Source organism: Rhinolophus sinicus, chromosome 4 (assembly GCF_057876585.1).
Source record: "Rhinolophus sinicus isolate RSI-liver-muscle chromosome 4, RSI-T2T, whole genome shotgun sequence".
NCBI classification, from domain to species: domain Eukaryota; kingdom Metazoa; phylum Chordata; class Mammalia; order Chiroptera; family Rhinolophidae; genus Rhinolophus; species Rhinolophus sinicus.
The window spans coordinates 118390038-118400942 of NC_142504.1; positions in this window are offsets into that span (position 1 = coordinate 118390038).

Here is a 10905-nt window from a genome sequence, read left to right on the forward strand (position 1 = left end):
TGTCATTTCTGTTTTTGTAAAGTATTTCAGGAGGGAGAACGTTGCTTCACATCTGTGATGCTGGCAGGCTGCCAGCACCCTTTTTTTTTTTTTTTTAATTTATTGGGGTGACAATTGTTAGTAAATTACATATTTCAGGTGTATAATTCTGTATTACATCATCTACAAATCCCATTGTGTGTTCACCATCCAGAGTCAGTTCTCCTTCCATCACCATATATTTGATCACCCTTACCCTCATCTCCTACCCCCCACCCCCCCGCCAGCACCTTTCTCTGTAGATACGAGGACGCCCTGTCCTTGTACATTTCTGATAAGATGGAGGGTGTTTGGGAATTGGGAGAGGGCCTGTGGAGGGATTTGGCTGATTCTGAGCACAGACAGTCTACAACTAGGAAAAAACCGAAACAAAACATCAATAAAACAGCAAACTCTGGGGAATGGGGATAATTAGATTTCCAGAGTTGCCACATAATTAGATCCAAATGTGCAGTTTTCAACAACAACAAAAACCCACATGGCATACAAAGGAATAGGAAATTATGGCCTATTCAAAAGAAAAATCAACAGAAACTCTCCCAGAAAAAAGACTTGACGGCAGGTCTACTAGACAAAGACTAAAACTGTCTTAAAGAAAACTTGAGGAAAGTCAAGAAAATGATCTATGAACCAAATGGATATAATAAAGAGATAGAAAACAGAGAAATCATAAAGAAATTCTGGGGCTGAAAGTATAATAACTGAAATGAAATATTCACTAATGGGATTCAAAGGCAGATTTGAGGACGCATAAGAAAGAAACAGCAAACTGGGATATAAGACAATGGAAATTACTGAGTCTGAGGAACGAAAACAAAGACTGAAGAAAAATGAACAGAGCCTAAGGGACCTGTGGGACACCATCAAACAGATCAATATACACAGTATGGGAGTCTCAGAAGGAGAACCGAGAGAGAAAGGAGTAGAGAGAATATTGAAATAACGAATGAAAACTTCCCAGATTTAATGAAACATCTAGGAAGTTCAGTGAACTCAGAGACACACACTGAGACACATAATCATACTTTCAAAAGTCAAACACAGAGAATCTCAAAAGCAGCAAGAGAGAAACAAATCATCTCAAGGCATCCTCAATTAGATTAACAGGTTTCTTATCAGAAATTTTGGAAGTCAGGAAGAAGTGGTCTGATATATTCGAAGAGCTAAAAGAAAAAAATCCCTTTCAACCAAGACTTTTATATTCTGCAAAAGTGTCCTTCAAAAGTAGGCGAGAAATCAGATATTCCCAGATAGGCAAAAGCTGAGGAGTCTGTACCACTGGCCTGCCCTGCAAGAGATGCTCAAGGGAGTCCAGTAGGTGACATGAGAGGACTTAGACAGTAACTCTAAGCTGTATAGAGAAATACAGATCTCAAGAAAGGTAAATACACAGACAATTATAAAAGCTAATTTTCTTGCAACAACAGTTTGTAACCATTTTTTGTTTATGATTTAAGAGACTGATACAATTTTGAAAATCATTAAAGGCTAGTATTGTAACTCCACATTTTGTTTTCTATGGAATTTAAGAGACTAATGCATTGAAAAGAATCATTAGTTTATTTGCTGGGCACACAGTATGTAAAGATGTACTTTTGTGACATCAGCAACCAAAAGTGTTGGGGGCAGAGCTGTTAAAGAAACAAGAGTTTTTGTGTGTTGAAATTAAGCTGGTACAAATTCTGATGAGAACGTTACAGCTTCAGGATGCTAAATGTAATCCCCATAGTAACCACAAAGAAAACAGCTATAGAATATATACAAGGAAAAATAAAAGAAAATGAAAAAGGAATTTAAATGTTTCACTACAAAAAACAACAACAAACAAACAAAACAGAAAACCCCCCACAAAAACAAAAAGTAATGCAGGAAATGGGGGACAAAACTATATGCCATATAGCCAAATAGCAAAATGACAGAAGTCCTTATCAGCAATTACTTTGGATGTAAATGGATTAAACTCTCCAATGAAAAGACAGAATGACAGGATGGATAAAAAACATTGTCCAGGCCGGCCCGGTGGCTCAGGTGGTTGGAGCTCTGTGCTCCTAACTCCGAAGGCTGCCGGTTCGATTCCCACATGGGCCAGTGGGCTCTCAACCACAAGGTTGCTGGTTCAACTACTCCGAATCCTGCAAGGGATGGTGTGCTTGGCCCCCTGCAACTAAGATTGAACATGGCACCTTGAGCTGAGCTGCCTCGCGGATGGCTCAGTTGGTTGCAGTGCATCCTCTCAACCACAAGGTTGCCAGTTCAATTCCTCGAGTCCCGCAAGGGATGGTGGGCAACGCCCCCTGCAACTAAGATTGAGCACGGCACCTTGAGCTGAGCTGCCGCTGAGCTCCCGGATGGCTCAGTTGATTGGAGTGCGTCCTCTCAACCACAAGGTTGCCGGTTTGACTCCCGCCAGGGATGGTGGGCTGCGCACCCTGCAACTAGAAAACGGCAACTGGACCTGGAGCTGAGCTGCGCCCTCCACAACTAAGACTGAAAGGACAACAACTTGAAGCTGAACAGCACCCTCCACAACTAAGACTGAAAGGACAACAACTTGAAGCTGAACAGCACCCTCCACAACTAAGATTGAAAGGACAACAACTTGAAGCTGAACAGCACCCTCCACAACTAAGACTGAAAGGACAACAACTTCTTGACTTGGAAAAAAAAGTCCTGGAAGTACACACTGTACCCCAATAAAGTCCTTTAAAACAAAACAAAACAAAAAAACAACAACAACATTGTCCAACTATATGCTGTCTACAGGAGATTCACTTTAGATCATAGAACATAAATAGATTGAAAGTGAAAGGATGTAAAAAGATACTCTATGCAAATAGTAACCAAAGGATAGCAGGGTTAGTTAGCTACACTAATCGTACAAAAAAGGCCTTTAAATATAAAAGTTTACATGAGAAGGGAGGACATATTAATAAAAGTTTCAATAAAACAAGATATATAACAATTATAAACATTTAGACACATGTCGTGCGGGGCGGCCTGCGGGGCCTCTGGTCCCACTCCCCACATAAGAACGCAGGATATGGCCAAGCCAAAAAGGAACACCCACGGAGCCATAGATAGGGGAGTCATACCACTATATTCTCTCTGGCAGCCGGGCGAGACATATGCTGTAGTAGCCACACGATCTGCAGTCCGCCATTCACTTCTCTGCCTGCCAACCAACCAATCACTGCAGCCCCGCAGCTACACCAGTAGCCAATCGGCCAACCGGTCACAGCCGATGGCCAACCAATCACAGTTGACAGCCATTCATTACCTGAGCCAGCACCTCTCCACGTGAGGCCGAGAGCCTGGAAACTGCTCTCTGGGACTGTCCCCACACACACATAATGGTGGACTATCAAAATGTATTAAGCAAAAACTGACAGACTTGAAAGGAGAAACAGTTCTAAAATAACAACTGGAGACCAGTACCCCTCTCAGAACAATGGATACAAAATCAAGACAGAAGATAAGTAAGGAAATAGAGGACTTAACACAACAAACTGTATTTAACATATACAGAACACTACCCAACATCATCATACACATTCTTCTCTAGTGCACATGGGACATTTTACAGGACAGAACATATGTTAGGCTACAAGTTAAGTCTCAATAGATTTAAAGACATAGTTATACAATCAGTGGGTGAAAGAAGAAACCACAAGGGCAATTAGAAAATGCTAGAGATAATGAAAAAACACAATATGCCAAAACTTATGGGACACAGTGAAAGAAGTGCTAAGTGGAAAATTTATAGCTATAAATTTTTACGCTAAAAAACAAGATGTCAAGTCAACAAACTAATTTTACAATTTAAGGAATTAAAAAAAAAAACACTAAACCCTGATAAAAGTGAACTGGCATTTTAAGAAAACTAACCCAAGAACTGAGAGGTCTATGGATGGAGCTGGGCTTCCTGTTACTCTCTAGTCCTGACTTCCTGTTAAAACTTTATGGTTCTAACTTCCTGGGGGAGGGATTATTTATAGGGGCCATCTTGGGAGGAGACTCACTTTTTGCACGTTGACGGCTGACTGAAGGTGCGCATTCTCACACTGCTGCGATGGTTTTGCTTTTTTCTTTTCCCGAATAAACTGTCTTTTGGTGGACTGCCTGGAAAATTATTTGTGCATTTGACAACCCAAAGCTAGCAGAGGGAAGGAAATAAAGATTAGAACAGAGATAAATGAAACAATACAAAACAGTACAGAATATCAGTGAAACTAAATGTTGGTTCTTCCAAAACAGCAATAAAATTGACAAACCTTTACATCAAGTAAGAAAGATTCAGGTTACTAAAATCAGAAATTGGAAACATGACTACCAGTTGTATAGAAATAAAAAGAATTATTAGAGAATATGAAGAAATTGGAAAACATCAATGAAATGGACAATTTTTTTTTTTTTTTTAGTGAATTAAAAACACAAATTTATTATCCTACAGTTATGGAAGTCAGAAGTCCTCCATAATAGGTTTCACTGGGCTGCATTTCTTTTTGAGGCTCTAGGTGGAATGCATTTCCTAACCTTTTCCAGCTTGTACAGATTGCTCACAATTCTTGACTCGTGGCCCTGTATCTCTCCAACCTTTGCTTCTATCATTCCATCTCATTCTCTCTGAAATGGACAAATTTCTTGAGACACAAAAGCTACCAAGACTAAAGTATGAAAAATTAGAAAATCTATACACCTATAACTTGTAAGATGATTGAATCAGTAATCAAAAATCTTCCAACAACAACAAAATGCCTTAGACCTATGGCTTCACTGTCGAGTTCTACCAAACATTTACAGAAAACTACTACCAATCCTCAAAATTTTGCAAAAGTTGAGTAGGATGGAACACTTCCTAACTGTATGAGGCAAGCATAACCCTGATACCAAAGCCAGGCAAAGATAACACAAGGAAAGAAAACTACAGACCAATATTCCTTATGAACATTGATGCAAAAATTCTTAACAAAATTCTAGCAAACGGAATTCAGGAGCATATTACGTGGATTATACACCATGATCAGGTGGGATTTATTCCTGGAATGCAACATTCAACATTTGAAAAATCAATGTAATACGCCACATCAACAAAATGAATGGAAAAAACATGATCATCTCAACTGGTGCGGAGAAAGCATTTAACGAAATTCACACCTTTTTATGAAGAACAACAAAATAAGAATAGGAGTACCTTAATATAATAAAAGCCATATGTGAAAACCCACAGCAAACACTCAATGGTGAAAGACTGAAAGCTTTCCTCTGAGATGAGGAATAAGACAAGGATGTCCCCTTTCACCACTTCTATTTAGCATAGTACTGGAAGTCCTAGCCTGAGCAATTAGACAAGAAAAAGAAATAAAATGACTCCAGATTGCACAGGAAGTGGTAAAATCTCTCTGCAGATTATATGATTTTTTGTATAGGAAATCCTAAAGACTCCACACAAGAGCTGTTAGATGTAATAAATGAATTCAACAAATAGCAAGATACAGAGACAATGTGAAAAGTCAATGGCATTTCTACATACAAACAATGAACAATCTGAAAATACAAAACAATTCCATTTACAATAGCATCTAAAAGAATAAAACACTTAGAAATTAAGTTAGCCATATGGATGAAAGACTTGTACAATGAAAACTACAAAACATTGCTGAAAGAAATTAAGAAGGCAAAAGTAGATGGAAACACATCCCATGCTCATGGATTGTAAGACTTCATTATCTTGTTTGTCATAATAAACCTAGGAAGATGTCTATAAAGTGACTTGTATTTTATTATTGTATTAAATTAATAGAATCACTGTGTAGAAGTGACTTCAGAAAGCACACTCCATCTAATACATCCCTTTGTGTTTGACTCACTGTTTTCTCATCCATGTTCATGGCTTCAATTATAATGCATATTATGTGACTTATTTCTATTTCTACCCCAGGCTCTCTTCTTAGACCCAGACCTGTATTCCCAACTATCTGTTTATTAACACCTAGAAGTCTCAACAGCCATACTTAACGTGGTTTAGACCAAACTTGTGATCCCCTTATTCTCTTTCCAGTGTTTGCACTACCCATCCTCAATGCCATCATCCTGGACATTGACTTGTGGCCACATCCAAACTATTATCAAGTCTTGTTCACTTCACCTCAAGTATCTCGTAACTCTTTTGCTGCGATGTTCAGATATGTTTTCCTGTTGCACTATCAACAACAAAGATGTTTTGTATGCCATATTGTGTAACATTTTGTCATAAATTTTTTATGTCTTTAATGCCATTAGATTCTAATTTATCTACCATGTTTCCCCGAAAATAAGACCTAGCTGGACAATCAGCTCTAATGCATCTTTTGGGGCGAAAATTAATATAAGACCCTGTCTTATTTTACTATAGTATAAGACCTTGTCTTATTTTACTATAATATAAGACCTGGTCTTATATAATATAATGTAATATAAGACTGGGTCTTATGTTAATTTTTGCCCCAAAAGATGCATTAGAGCTGATTATCCGGCTAGGTCTTATTTTCGGGGAAACAGGGTATACTTAAATCTAATTGATACCACTTAGTATGTTTTAAGTATTTCTTGCTAAAATTCAACATGATGGTAAATTTATTACCATATAACAAAGGTTTAAAATAAAAATGTGATTTATGTACAAAGCCCCTCGAAATGTTATTAAATGTATAAAATAGTCAAAATATGAATGTTTTATTTTTTGTGTGGATTTTTGACACATTTTGAAAAAATTTGAAATCAATTAAAGTAGTGAAAGAGATTAAGCTGTCTGCTGCTCTTCAGCTTCAGTGCTACTACACTAATCTCAGTTCCAAACTACCATCATCTTTCCCTGGACCACTCGAACAATCTCCTAATTTTTATTCCTCCCATCACCATTCCTTCCTTCACACTACAGCTAGCTGTACTTTTCAAATGCAAACCTGATTCTTATCAACCCACTCATTAAAAGCACTTCATTGGCTTCTCATGAGTCTTCAAAAAACCAGAACAGCTTCCTGATCTTGTCCCTCACCTCCCCTCATGACATTTTCCTTCCTGTGCTCTCTACTCCAGTCTTGTTTCTTTGCTCCATCTGACTGTGCCATGCTCCCCCAGGCACAGGACCTTTGCAGGGGCCGTTGCTGGTGCTTAGGGACATCTCCCTTCACCACCTCTCATTGCTTTGATCTGCTAACGTCTACTTGTCCTTCTGGTTGTGTCTCCTTCAACACTGCGAGTCTAGATCCATTTTCTTGGTCATAGACGCTTGGGGAGCCCACGTTCTCCAGGAGCATTTGCCTCAGTTTATAATGAACATCTCCTTGTGTAATTATTTCATTGATGGTGTTCTCCCCGCTGGACTATAAGCTCTAGGACAGCAGGAATGAGTCTGCTTTTGTCTTCTGCTCAGACTGTCTCCTTGGCACCTAGTGGACACACACAAAGCAGATGTAGAACAGAAACAAGAAAGCCAATATCACATGTAAGTACGTAGCTCACAAAGAATAATTGTCTCCCCTAGAAATTTCAGTGGTTTTAGATTAATCTTAGCAATTTATGTTGTTGTAGATGAGCATGTGTACAGTTTCTCTTTGTAGTACACCAAACTGCTACTGAGTGTAGTTGTCTAGTGTGTGTACTCTACATGGAAACAAGCCGAGTTAGGGAAATGGGAACTCAAATCCAGCCCACTCTGCTGCCCAGGTCTGTGCCCTGATGTGAGGCTGGCACTTTGTATTAGCACTTTGATCACTCACCCAAAGCTTACAAAGGTGTCTTGTGCTGACACATCAGGCACTGGGGCCAGTTTAAGATTTGTGTCTGTTCCATGGTCACCCAGAGTGCTCTCTTTATGCTGGATGATTATCTTCACAAATGCTGATGCTGACTATGGGGAACCAGTTGCCAGAGTAGGAAAGGTACTGTGGCATCTTAACTCTTTTTTTCTTAATTTTTTTATTGGGGAATATTAATGAACAGTGTGCTTCTCCAGGGCCCATGAGCTCCAAGTCGTTGTCCTTCAACCTAGTTGTGGAGGGCGCAGCTCAGCTCTAAGTCCAGTTGCTGTTTTCAATCTTTAGTTGCAGGGGCGTTGAACCGGCAACCTGGTTGAGAGCTTGCGCTCTAACCACCTGAGCCATCTGGCTGCCCCAGCATCTTCATTTTTACACACAACTGAACAACTGAAATCAAAGCATCAGTACTCACACCGATGCCAAGTATGCTGTGTGCTGTGGCATGCCCAGCATGTAGGGCCTCAGGTCTGACTTCTGATTTTGAATGATTTGATTACATCTCTGTCATGCACTTTCCTGAAACTTGAAAATAATCTTGATGAGTCCCACTGAGTCAGATTGCTCATGGTGAGGGACCATCCTTTCAACATCAAAGCTGTTGAATGTCATTTTCAATGTTGTTTATTATATGTCCATGCTGAAGTGTTTATGGACGTAGTGGACTGATGTCTGCAATTTTCTTCAACTGCATAAAAAAAAAATGGATCCAGAGATGAATAGTTGGATAGCTGGGTGATATATAGCAAATAGAGCAAATGTTAATTGTAAGATCGAGGTGATGGTGTTCACTATAATTATTTCAACTTTTCAATACATTTAAAATTTTTCGTAATGTGTTGAAGGAAATTCATTCAACATTAAAGTTTTATTATAATTATTAAAATACTTGCATATATTTAAGTAACAAAGGCATCAGGGAGACTATAATAAAGAAGAAGATATGGTCCCTGTTGTTACAGCACTCTTAGAAACACATTAGCAGAAAATGATAATACAGTGAGTGCAGCAAAAGACACAGAAGGTTCTGGGGATATGGAGGGGTACCCACATTTTGTCATGTGTATGTGTATGGTAGTTGTGGTCAGGGAGATCTATCTGGAAGAGAGGCCAGCAGAACTCAGCCTTGAAGGGCAATGGGATAGAATTTAGTTCTGGAATGAAGAGGGAAGAGATTCAATGAACAACACTGTGTGGTATTTGGAGGAGCAGGAGATGGGCTGGAACCTTGGAGAGCCTGTATGCCATGCTGACTCTCTGGGCTTGATCCTGTGGGGGATTTGGAATGGCTGAAGGTAAGAGGGGGAATGACAGGGTCAGATGCGATAAGATGCTAAGATGGCTGACTGGAGAAGCAGCGAGGCACCAATGCTGGTGCTGCTGTTGGTGTTCCAACCAGGCCATGTCCTGAATGTACACATGGTAGTAGGGCTGTAGTTGAGGGTATAGAATTGAGGGACATTTAGGATGTAAACGTGGAGAACTGGGAATGGGAAAAATGAAGATTCGGTAAGCATACTGCCTACTTTGAGAGAGGCTAGTGAGGGGATGATGGGTTTGCTTTTGAATATTTTGAATTTGAGGTGCCTGTGAGACACCCAAGTGGAGCTGACCAGTTGGCAGCCAGAAAAATAAAACTGATACTTGGGAAAGCAGTGGATACATTGATTTGAAAGTGAAATAATTTGAATCTGTGGTTGTGATGAACAAGGAAGAGTACGCAGAGTACTAAATGAAAGGCATGGGATTTCCAATACCTAGTGCAGTGCCTGGCACATACCGTGTTTCCCCGAAAATAAGACCGGGTCTTATATTAACTTTTGCTCCAAAAGACACATTAGGGCTTATGTTCAGGGGATGTCATCCTGAAAACTCATGATTGGGCTTATTTTCCAGTTACGTCTTATTTTAGGGGAAACACGGTAGGACATGGGTGGTGAGTGTGGGTGAAAAAGCAATGGGAGTGGGCAGAATCATGGAGAGCAACACTCAAGGGTGGGCTGAGGAAGGGAATCTGATAAAGATGCAAGGAGCAATCAGAGAGGGTGGAGAAGATTAAAAGGGCAGGAAGGGAGACGGGCTACAAATAGATGAGGACTAATATCTGCTCTTGGGTTCAGCAAATAGGAGGTCACTGGTGACCAAGGCTATTCTGCAGCGTGGTGAGGATGGGAGTGAGAGAGCACAAGGATGTGGAGCGAAGGGAGCAGAGGAGATGGATGGAGAAGTGTGACAAAAGTCTCATTGGAGCGTCTGGGTCTGGATCACAGAACTGCAGGGCTTCAATTCGACTTTACTTTTCATCACACCCATAGTTTCTCAAAGGAAGCTAGCTAAGGACATCATACCCATTTACCGCTGTCGTTCATGATCAAATTAAATCACAACGCATAAATAAATATGAAGTACAAACTGCCCTTCAATTATGACTTGTATTTCTGTAGGGAAAAATCAAACTGGTCAGATCACATCAGTCCAGCATTGAGTGTAATCTTTAAATTAATTCAGACATTTATTTGGTACCTGTTAGGTTTTTAGTTGCTAAGCTAAAACTGAATGGAAGGTACCCGTAGGGAGAAGCTGAAATTTGGGGGCGGAGGGGGGAATGAATGGACAATGAGGTGCTGGGCAGAGCAGGGGTGACAAGGTCCAATGACGGACCTACTGGCCCTGAACGTGGGCAGACACACCCTCTGAAACGAGCTGTAAGGTCAGGGCGGTTGTTGAGGAAATCGGTGTGCACGTGGGGATTGGGAGGTCCGGAGGCCAAGTCTTGGTGCTCTGGGGAGGAGACGTGGTTTTCGTGGGAAAGGAAGTTGAGGGACAGGTGCTGCCCAGGGAACTTCGGTGAAGTGGGAAAGGCCTGGAATAGTCATTAAGGAGCGGGAATACCACAGGGACCAGACACATAAAAGTAGGTGTTTTTGCATACACCTGGCCTCTCCTTAAACTGCAAGCTTCCTGAGGGTGGAGTGGTGCTTCTCTTCCCCATGGTCGCTGGACTCAATGGATGAAGACAACAGACCCATTTTGAAAGTTCTTACTCCATGTTTCCACTCATTTAGAGAAATAT